Below are 10,604 nucleotides of genomic sequence, written 5' to 3' on the forward strand. Positions count from 1 at the left end.
CATTCTCCAGCATAGATCACAAACTAAGCCACAAAAAGAGCTTCAGCAAATTCAAAAGACTGAAATTCTACCAACCAACATTTCAGACCACAAAGGGATAAAACTCGAATTCAATTGTACAAAGGAAGCAAAAAGGCACACAAACACATGGAGGCTTAACGACATGCTCCTAAATAATCAGTGGATCAATGACAAATTAAAATCCAGATCAAGCAACATATGGAAACAAATGACAACAACAACACAAAGCGCAAACTTATATGGGACGCAGTGAAAGCAGTCTTAATAGGAAAGTATATAGCAATCCAGGCACATTTAAAGAAGGAAGAAGAATCCCAAATGAATAGTCTAAAGTCATAAATATCGAAATTGGAAAAAGAAGAACAAATGAGGCCTAAAGTCAGCAGAAGGAGGGACATAATAAAGATCAGAGAAGAAATAAGTAAAATTGAGAAGAACAAAACAATAGAAAAAATAAAAGAAACCAAGAGCTGGTTTCTTTGAGAAAATAAACAAAATAGATGAGCCTCTAACCAGACTTATTATGAGAAAAAGAGAATCAACACACATCAACAGAATCAGAAATTAGAAAGGAAACTTCACAACGGACCCCATAGAAATACAAAGAATTAGTAGAGAATACTAAGAAAACCTATATGATAACAAGCTGGAAAACCTAGGAGACATGGACAACTTCCTAGAAAAATACAACCTTCCAAGACTGACCAAGGAAGAAACACAAAATTTAAACAAACCAATTACCAGCAAAGAAATTGAAGCAGTAATCAAAAACTACCCAAGAACAAAAACCCAGGCCAGTTGGATATACCTCAGAATTTTATCAGACATACAGAGAAGATATAATACCCATTCTCCTTAAAGTTTTCCAAAAAATAGAAGAGGCAGGAATACTCCCAAACTCATTCTATGATGCCAACATCACCCTAAAACCAAAATCAGGCAAAGAACCCACCAAAAAAGAAACTTACAGAACAATAACCCTGATGAACATACATGCAAACATACTCAACAAAACATTAGCAAACAGAATTCAAAAATACAATGAAAGGATAATACACCATGACCAAGTGGGTTTCATCCCAGGGATGCAAGGATGGTACAACATTCGAAAATCCATCAACATCATCCACCACATCAACAAAAAGGACAAAAACCACATGATTGTCTCCATAGATGCTGAAAAAGCATTCAACAAAATTCAACATCCATTCATAATAAAAACTTTCAACAAAATGGGCACACCGGGCAAGTACCTCAACATAATAAATGCCATATATGATAAACCCACAACCAACATCATACTGAACAGCGAGAAACTGAAAGCTTTTCCTCTGACATCAGGAACAAGACAGGGAAGCCCACTACCCCCACCATTATTCAACATAGTACTGGAGGTCCTAGGCATGGAAATTAGACAAAAGAAAGAAATACAGGCAATCCAAATTGGTAAAGAAGAAGTTAAACTGTCACTATTTGCAGATGACATGATATTGTACATAAAAAACCCTAAAGACTCCACTCCAAAACTACTAGAACTGATATAGAAATACAGCAAAGTTGCAGGATACAAAATTAATGCACAGAAATCTGTGGCTTTCTTATACACTAACAATGAACTAATAGGAAGAGAAATCAGGAGAACAATTCCATTCACAATTGCATCAAAAAGAATAAAATACTTAGGAATAAACCTAACCAAGAAAGTGAAATACCCTGAAAACTATAAGACACTCTTAAGAGAAATTAAAGAGGTCACTAACAAATGGAAACTCATCCCATGCTCCTGGCTAGGAAGAATTAATATTGTCAAAATGGCCATCCTGCCCAAAGCAATATACAGATTTGATGCAATCCCTATCAAATTACCAACAGCATTCTTCAACGAACTGGAACAAACAGTTCAAATATTCATATGAAAACACCAAAGACCCTGAATAGCCAAATCAATCCTGAGAAGGAAGAATAAAGTGGAGGGGATCTTGCTCCCCAACTTCAAGCTCTACGACAAAGCCACAGTAATCAAGACAGTTTTGTACTGGCACAAGAACAGAGCCACAGACCGGTGGAACAGAATAGAGACTCCAGACATTAACCCAAACATATATGGTCAACTAATATATGATAAAGGAGCCATGGACATACAATGGGGAAATGACAGTCTCTTCAACAGATGGTGCTGGCAAAACTGGACAGCTACATGTAAAAGAATGAAACTGGATCACTGTCTAACTCCATACACAAAAGTAAATTCGAAATGGATCAAAGACTTGAATGTAAGTCATGAAACCATAAAACTCTTAGGAAAAAACATAGGCAAAAATCTCTTGGACATAAACATGAGTGACTTCTTCATGAACATATCTCCCCGGGCAAGGGAAACAAAAGCAAAAATGAACAAGTGGGACTATGTCAAGCTGAAAAGCTTCTGTACGTCAATGTACACCATCAATAGAACCAAAAGGTTCCCTACAGTATGGGAGAATATATTCATAAATGACAGATCTGATAAAGGGTTAACATCCAAAATATATAAAGAGCTCACACACCTCAACAAACAAAAAGCAAATAATCCAATTAAAAAATGGGCAGAGGAGCTGAACAGACAGTTCTCCAAAGAAGAAATTCAGATGGCCAACAGGCACATGAAAAGATCCTCCACATCGCTAGGTATCAGAGAAATGCAAATTAAAACCACAATGAGATATCACCACACACCAGTAAGGATCGCCACCATCCAAAAGACAAACAACAAGAAATGTTGGTGAGGTTGTGGAGAAAGAGGAACCCTCCTACACTGCTGAATGAAATGTAAATTAGTTCAACCATTGTGGAAAGCAGTATGGAGGTTCCTCTAAAAGCTCAAAATAGACACACCATTTGACCCAGGAATTCCACTTCTGGGAATTTAACCTAAGAATGCAGCAGCCCTGTTTGAAAAAGACAGATGCACCCCTATTTTATTGTAGCACTGCTTACAATAGCCAAGAAATGGAAGCAACCTAAGTGTCCATCAGTAGATGAATGGATAACAAAGATGTGGTACATATACACAATGGAGTATTATTCAGCCATAAGAAGAAAACAAATCCTACCATTTGCAACAACATGGATGGAGCTAGAAGGTATTATGCTCAGTGAAATAATCCAAGTGGAGAAAGTCATGTACCAAATGATTTCACTCATATGTGGAGTATAAGATCAAAGAAAAACTGAAGGAACATAACAGGAGCAGAATCACAGAACCCAAGAATAGACTAACAATTACCAAAGGGAAACGGACTGGAGAGGATGGGTGGGAAGGGAGGGATAAGGGCGGGTAAAAAGAAAGGGGGCCTTACAATAATCATGTATAAAGTGTGTGGGGGGGTGCATAGCAGGGGATTTGCAACACAGAGAAGACAACTAGTGATTCTACAGCATCTTACTACAGTGATGTACAGTGACTGTAATGCGGTTTGTGGGGGGGGACTTGGTGAAGTGTGGAGTCTAGTAAACCTAATGTTCTTCATGTAATTGCAGATTAATGATAACAAAATGAATTTTAAAAAAGAAGAGAAACGTATATAATTCATACAATAGTGAAAAAAATAGAACTACCATATGGTTCACATATCCCACTTCTGGGTGTTTCAATCCAAAAGAACTGAAATCAGGATCTTAAACAGATACGTGAACTCCCATGTTCATGGAAGTATTTGACTCACAATGGCCAAGATATGAAAACAATACAAATGTCCATCGACAGTCAAATGGATAAAGAAAATGTGGTAAATAGATGCAATAAAATGTCATTCAGCCTTTACAAAGAAGAAAACCCTACCATTTGCAACAACATGGATGGAACTGGAAGATATGTTAAGTGAAATGGCAGTCACAGAAGGGCAAATACTGCATGATTACACTTATATTAGATATCTAAAATAGTCAAACTCATAGAAGAAGAGAATAAAATGTTTTTGCTTAGGGGATGAATGGAGTTGTTCAATAGGTAAAATATTACAAGATAAATAAGTTCTAGAAATCTGCTGTACAACATTGTGCCTATTGTTAACAATACAGTGTGTGTACTTAAAATTTAAGATAGGTCATGTTAAATGCTCTTATCACAAAAATTAACAATCAAGGGGACTCAAGAAATCTTTTGAATATTATGTATATGTGGTGTTGGTGTCCAAACTCATCAGAATTTTTACATTAAATATGTTTACTTTTTGTATATTAAGTATACTGCAATAAAGCTGACAAAACTTAAATGGAAAAGTAGGTCATATGAGGGAGAGGGTAATGTGAAACAATGAAGTTTTCCATAAGAAGTCCCTGAATCTGGGCAAAACTCCCAAGAAGTTGTCTAAGAAGAAAACAGGTCTGCTGCTTATGAAAAACAGGACACGTAGGTGAGGACCACAATGAGAGACATATTTGGAGTTTCCAGAACGTAGAACTTATTGCTCAATTTCCAGTTTTCAACTAAGCAAGAACTACCTAACTATTGTCTACAACTGGGGACTAGGTTACCCGAATCTCCCAGTGGGATTTCTTAAGGATTTAACCTCATCAACCTCCAGTGAAAACCCAGAAGAAATCACACCAATCCATGATTCAAGACTTTTTTGCTTCCTGTTTTATTTGCCCTATGTGAATATTCCCTCCTTAGAATGTCCCAGAACAACACCAGTAAACTCAAGAAGAGGGAAGGAAGTATAGGAGACTCCATTCCCAGAAACACATATATTTGGAATGGACCCTCTAAGTTCAAAGATTGGCTAATGATATCCTATTTACTAATTGGGGATTCTTTCATATGGTCTGATATATCATTGATTCTGGCAGTTATCCTTTTAGACATTTCTCTGAATGGTTGGGAGTCATGTAATTATTTCTGATACTACTCCACTGTCACATAGCCAATTCATTCATAGAGGAAGGATGAGATTAATGAGTTTAAGACTCCTAAAGTATCCAAAATTATTTTTCCTCCAGCTATTCAACCATTGTCTAATCCCATCCCTTTGAATGTGAGCTGAACCTAGTGACTCGCTTTTTCTTTTGTTACTGAAGTATCATTGATATAAAATCTTATATTGGTTTCAAATATACAACACAGCAGTTCAAGTTACCCACATTATTAAATCCTCACCCCATCTAGTGTGGTTACTATCTGTCAACATAGAAAGATGTTACAGTATCATTGACAATATTCATACTGTATATGACTACCTATATGACCAACTTATATTATGACTGAGAATTTTTATGCTCCTTTATCCCCATCACTCTCTCTGCTTCCCCACCCGAACCCTCCCCCATGGTAACCACTAGTCATTCCTCAGTGTCTATGAGTCTACTTACATTTTGTTCATTCTGTCTTTCTTTGTTTTATAGTTCAGAAATAAGTAAAATCATATGGCATTTGTCTTTCACCACCTGGCTTATTTCTTTTTTTATCTTATTTGTGTGTGTGTGTGTGTGTGTGTGTGTGTGTGTGTTTATGGCTTATTTCACTGCAAATAATACCCTCTAGATCCATCCATGTTGTTGCAAAAGGCAGGATTTCTTTTCTTATGGCTGAATAATATTCCATTGTGTATATGTACCACATATTATATGTCTGTTCACCTATTGATGGACATTTAAGTTGCTTCCATATATGACTATTGCAAACAATGCAGAGGTACACATAGGGGTGCACATATATCTTTGAATCACAGATTTTGTTTTCTTCAGGTGAAATCCTAGAAGTGGAATTACTGGCTAGAATGATATTTCTGTTTTTCTTTCCACAGCAGTTGTACCAATATACATTCTCCAAAACAGCATAGGAGGGTTCCCATTCTCCACATCCTCACCAACACTTGTCATTTCTTGTCTTTTGGATAGTGGCCATTCCAACTGGTGTGAGGTGATATCTCATTGTGGATTTGATTTCCATTTCTCTGATGATTAGTGATGTGGAGCATCTTTTCATGTGTCTGTTCCCCATCTGAATTCCTTCTTTGGAGAAGTGTGTGCAGATCCTCTGCCCATTTTTTATTTTGATTATTTGCTTTTTGTTAGTTGAGGTACATGAGCTCTTTGTATATTTTGGATGTCAATCCTTTATCAGATATTTCATTTATGAATATATTCTCCCTTACTCTAGGCTGCATTTTGTTCTGTTGGTGGTGTCCTTTGCTGTACAGAAGCTTTTTAGTTTGATGTAGTCCCACTTGTTCATTTTTTATTTTGTTTCCCTTGCCCAACAAGATGGGTTCAGTAAAATATTGCTCATGGTTATGTTGAAGAGATTTTTGCCTATGTTTTCTTCTCAGAGTTTTACATTTTCATGTCTTACATTCAGGTCTTTGATCCATTTCAAATTGACTTTTGTATATGGAGTTAGGCAGTAATCCAGTTTCATTCCCTTACATGTATCTGTCCAGTTTTTCCAACATCAGTTATTGAAGAGCCTTTTCCCCATTGCTTATTCATCTCTTTTGTTGTATACTAATTGGCCATACATGCATGGCTCTGTATCTGGGCTCTATATTCTATTCTATTGATCTATGGGTCTGTTCTTGTGCCAGTACCATAATGTTTTGATTACTGTTGCTTTGTAGTAGAGCTTGAAGTTAGGGAGTTAATATGCCCAGTTTTGTTCTTCTTTCTTGGGATTTCTTTGGCTATTTAGGGTCTCTTGTGATTCCATATGAATTTTAGAATAATATCTTCTAGTTTATTGAAAAATGTTGTTGGTATTTTGATAAGGGTTTCATTGAATCTGAACATTGTTTGAGGCAAGATGTCCATTTTGACAATACCAATTCTTCCTATCCATGAGTACAGAGTAGATTTCCTTTTTTTTGGTGTCTTATTTAATTTCTCTCATGAGTGTGTTATAATTTTCAGAGTACAAGTCTTTCACCTTGGTTAGGTTTATTCCTAGGTATTTCATTCTTTTTGAGGCAATTGTGAATGGAATTGTTTTCCTGATTTCTCTTTCTGCTAGTTCATCATTAGTGTATAGGAATACCACAGAATTCTGTGTATTAATTTTGTATCCTGCAACTTTGCTGAATCCAGTTATTAGATCTAATAGCTTTTTGGTAGAGTCTTTGGGATTTTCTTTGTATAGTATAATGTCTTCTGCAAATAACAACAGTTTAACTTCTTCCTTACCAATTTGGATGTCTTTTATCTCTTTGTCTTGTCTTATGGCTGTGGCTATGACCTCCAGAACTATGTTGAATAACAGTGGGGAGAGTGGGCATCCCTGTCTTGTTCCTTATCTTAGAGGAAAAGCTTTCAGCTTTCTACCATTAAGTATGATGTTAGTTGTGCATTTGTTATATATGGCCTTTATTGTATTAAGGTATTGCAGTGACTATACCTTCTTCATCTCTAATTTTTTTTTTTGAGAGGGCATCTCTCATATTTATTGATCAAATGTTTGTTAACAACAATAAAATTCTGTATAGGGGACTCAATGCTCAATGCACAATCATTAATCCACCCCAAGCCTAATTCTCATCAGTCTCCAATCTTCTGAAGCATAACGAACAAGTTCTTACATGGTGAACAAATTCTTACATAGTGAATAAGTTCTTACATGGTGAACAGTACAAGGGCAGTCATCACAGAAACTTTTGATTTTGATCACGCATTATGAACTATGAACAATCAGGTCAAATATCTTCATCTCTAATTTTATCTTGATGTAAAGGGTATATAAAACACAGCCTTTCTGTTTCTTCCTCTATACCCATTTTGTTGATATTTTTTCTCATGAATGGATGTTTCATTTTGTCAAATATTTTCTCAGTACCTATTGACATGATCATGTGGGTTTTATCCTTTTTGTTAATGTGGTTTATGATATTGATTGATTGACGATTATACCATTCTTGCATCCCTGCAATAAATCCTACTTAGTTGTGTGATGATCTTTTTGTTTTACTTTTGAATTCAGTATGCTAATAACTTGTTGAGGATTTTTTGCATCTTTGTTCATCAGGGATATTGTCTATAGTTTTTATTGTTTTAGTCACTTTGTCTGTTTTTTATATTACAGTGATGCTGGCCTCATAGAATGAGTTTGGAAGGATTCTGGCCTCTTCTACTTTTTGGAATACTTTAAGAAGATGAGTATCACCTCTTCTTTAAATGTTTAGTAGAATTAACCTGTGAAGCCATCTGGTTCTGGAATTTTGTTTGTTGGCAGGTTTTTGATTACCATTTCAATTTCGTTGATAGTAATTAGTCTGTTCAGATTATCTTTTTACTTTTGGGTCTGTTTTGGAAAGTGATTCTTCTCTAGGAATTTGCCCATTTCTTCATTGGCATATAATTTTTCATAATATTCTCTAATAATTATTTTTGTTTCTGTGGTTTCTGTTGTGACCATTCCTTCTTAATTTCTAATTTTGTTTATCTTGATACTCTCTCCTTTTTCCTTGATAATCTGGCTAGTTTATCTATTCTGTTTATTTTCTTGTAGAACCAGCTCTTATTTCCATTTATTTATTTCTCTTGTTTTATTATTCTCTATTTTATTTCAGTCATGATATTTACTATGTCCCTCCTTTTACTAACCTTGGGATTCACTTGTTCTTTTTGTAGTTTCTTTAATTGTGAGATTCACTGTTTATTTTTCATTGTTCTTGTTTCTTGAGGTAGGCCTGTATTGCTATGTACTTTCCTTTTACCACTGCTTTCGGAGCTTCCCACAAATTTTGGACTGTTGAATTTCTGTTTTCATTTGTCTCCATGTATTGCTTGATTTCTGTTTTAATTTGGTCATTGATCCACTGATTATTTGTAAGCATGTTGTTTAGCCTCCATGTGTTTTTAGGCTTCTTTTTTCTTTGTGTAATTTATTTCTAATTTCATACCATTCTGGTCTGAGAAGATGCTTCATACAATTTCAATACTTTTTAATTTATTGAGGTTCTTGTTGTGGGCTAATACATGATCTATTCTGTAGAATGTTCCAGGTATGCTTGAGAAAAATGTGTATCCTGCTGCTTTCAGGTGGAATGTTCTATAGATATCTTTTAAGTCCATCTGATCTAATGTATTGTTTTGTGCCTCTGTTTCCTCCTTTATTTTCTGTCTGGTTGATCTGTTGATGTGAGTGGTGTGTTAAAGTTTCCTAAAATTAATGTGTTGCTATCTATTTTCCCCTTTAATTATGTTAGATTTGTTTTACATATTCAGGTTCCTCTATATTATGTGCAAAGATATTTCTAATGGTTATATCCTCTTGTTGGACAAATCCCTTTATTATTACATAATGTCCTTCTTTGTCTCTTGTTACTCTATTTGTTTTGAAATCTAATTTATCTGAAATAAATGCTGCTGCTCTTTTTTTTCTCTCTATTTTTTGCATGAGATATCCTTTCCCATCCCTTCACTTTTAGTCTGTGTATGTCTTTGGGACTGAAATGAGTATCTTGTAGGCAACATATATATGGGTCTTGTTTTTTTAATCCATTTTGCCCTCTATGTCTTTTTATTAGTATATTCAGTCCTTTTACATTAAATGTAATTACTGATAGGTGTGTACCTATTGCCATTTTATTGATTGTTTTCTGATTGTTTTTATAGTTCTTTTCTGTTGCTTCCTTCCTCTCATACTCTTCTCTTGTTATTTGATGGTTTTCTTTAATGTTGTAATTGGACTCCTCTTTTTACATCTTTTAGGTATCTATTATAGGGCTTTAGATTTATGGTTATCAGAAGGTTCAAGGATACCTTTCTTACTCAGTAAAGCTCTATGCTAAGTTGTTGATTGCTCTGTTACAAACACAATCTTAAACTATTTTTCTCTTCTTCCTTCTCTACACTTATGTATAAGTTGTCATAATATTCACTTTTTGTGCATACTTTGATTTTGTGTATAGTTGGTTTTACTACTTTTAATTTCATGCTTTCTTGATAATTAATTGATTTACTACCTTTACAGTAGGTTTATTTTCACTAGTGAAACTATTAAGCCTTAGGAACATTTCCATGTATGGTAGTCCTTTAACATATCCTGTAATGTTGTTTTAGTAGTTATAAATTCTCTGAGCCTCTATTTATCTTGGAATTGTCTAATCTCTGCTTCAAATTTACATGATAATCTTGCTGGGTAGAGGATTCTTGGTTGAAGTTTCTTCTGTTTCAGTACATGAACTATATCATGCCACTCCCTCTTGGCCTGTAAAGTTTCTGCTGAGAAGTCTGCTGATAGCCTGATGGGTTTTCCCTTAGAAGTAATCTTTTGTTTTTCTTTCTGACTGCTTTGAATACTCTCTCCTTACCCTTAGTCTTGCCATTCTGATTATTATGTCTTGGTGTTGTCTTTGTGGGGTTCCTTTTGTTAGGGATTCCCATGACCTGAGTGTCTTTTTCCTTCCCCAGACGTGGAAACTTTCAATAATTATTTCCTCAAAGAGACTTTATATCCCTTTTTCTCTCTCTTTTCCTTCTGGTACCCCTATTCTGTGAATATTGTTTCATTTTTATTGGTCACACAGCTCTCTTATCACTTTTTTATTCCTAGAAATTTGTTTTCCTTTCTTCTGTTGAGCTTCATTGTGTTCTTGGTCTCCAATTTCCATCTC

The sequence above is a fragment of the Manis javanica genome, chromosome X (assembly GCF_040802235.1).
Source record: "Manis javanica isolate MJ-LG chromosome X, MJ_LKY, whole genome shotgun sequence".
Taxonomy (NCBI): Eukaryota; Metazoa; Chordata; class Mammalia; order Pholidota; family Manidae; genus Manis; species Manis javanica.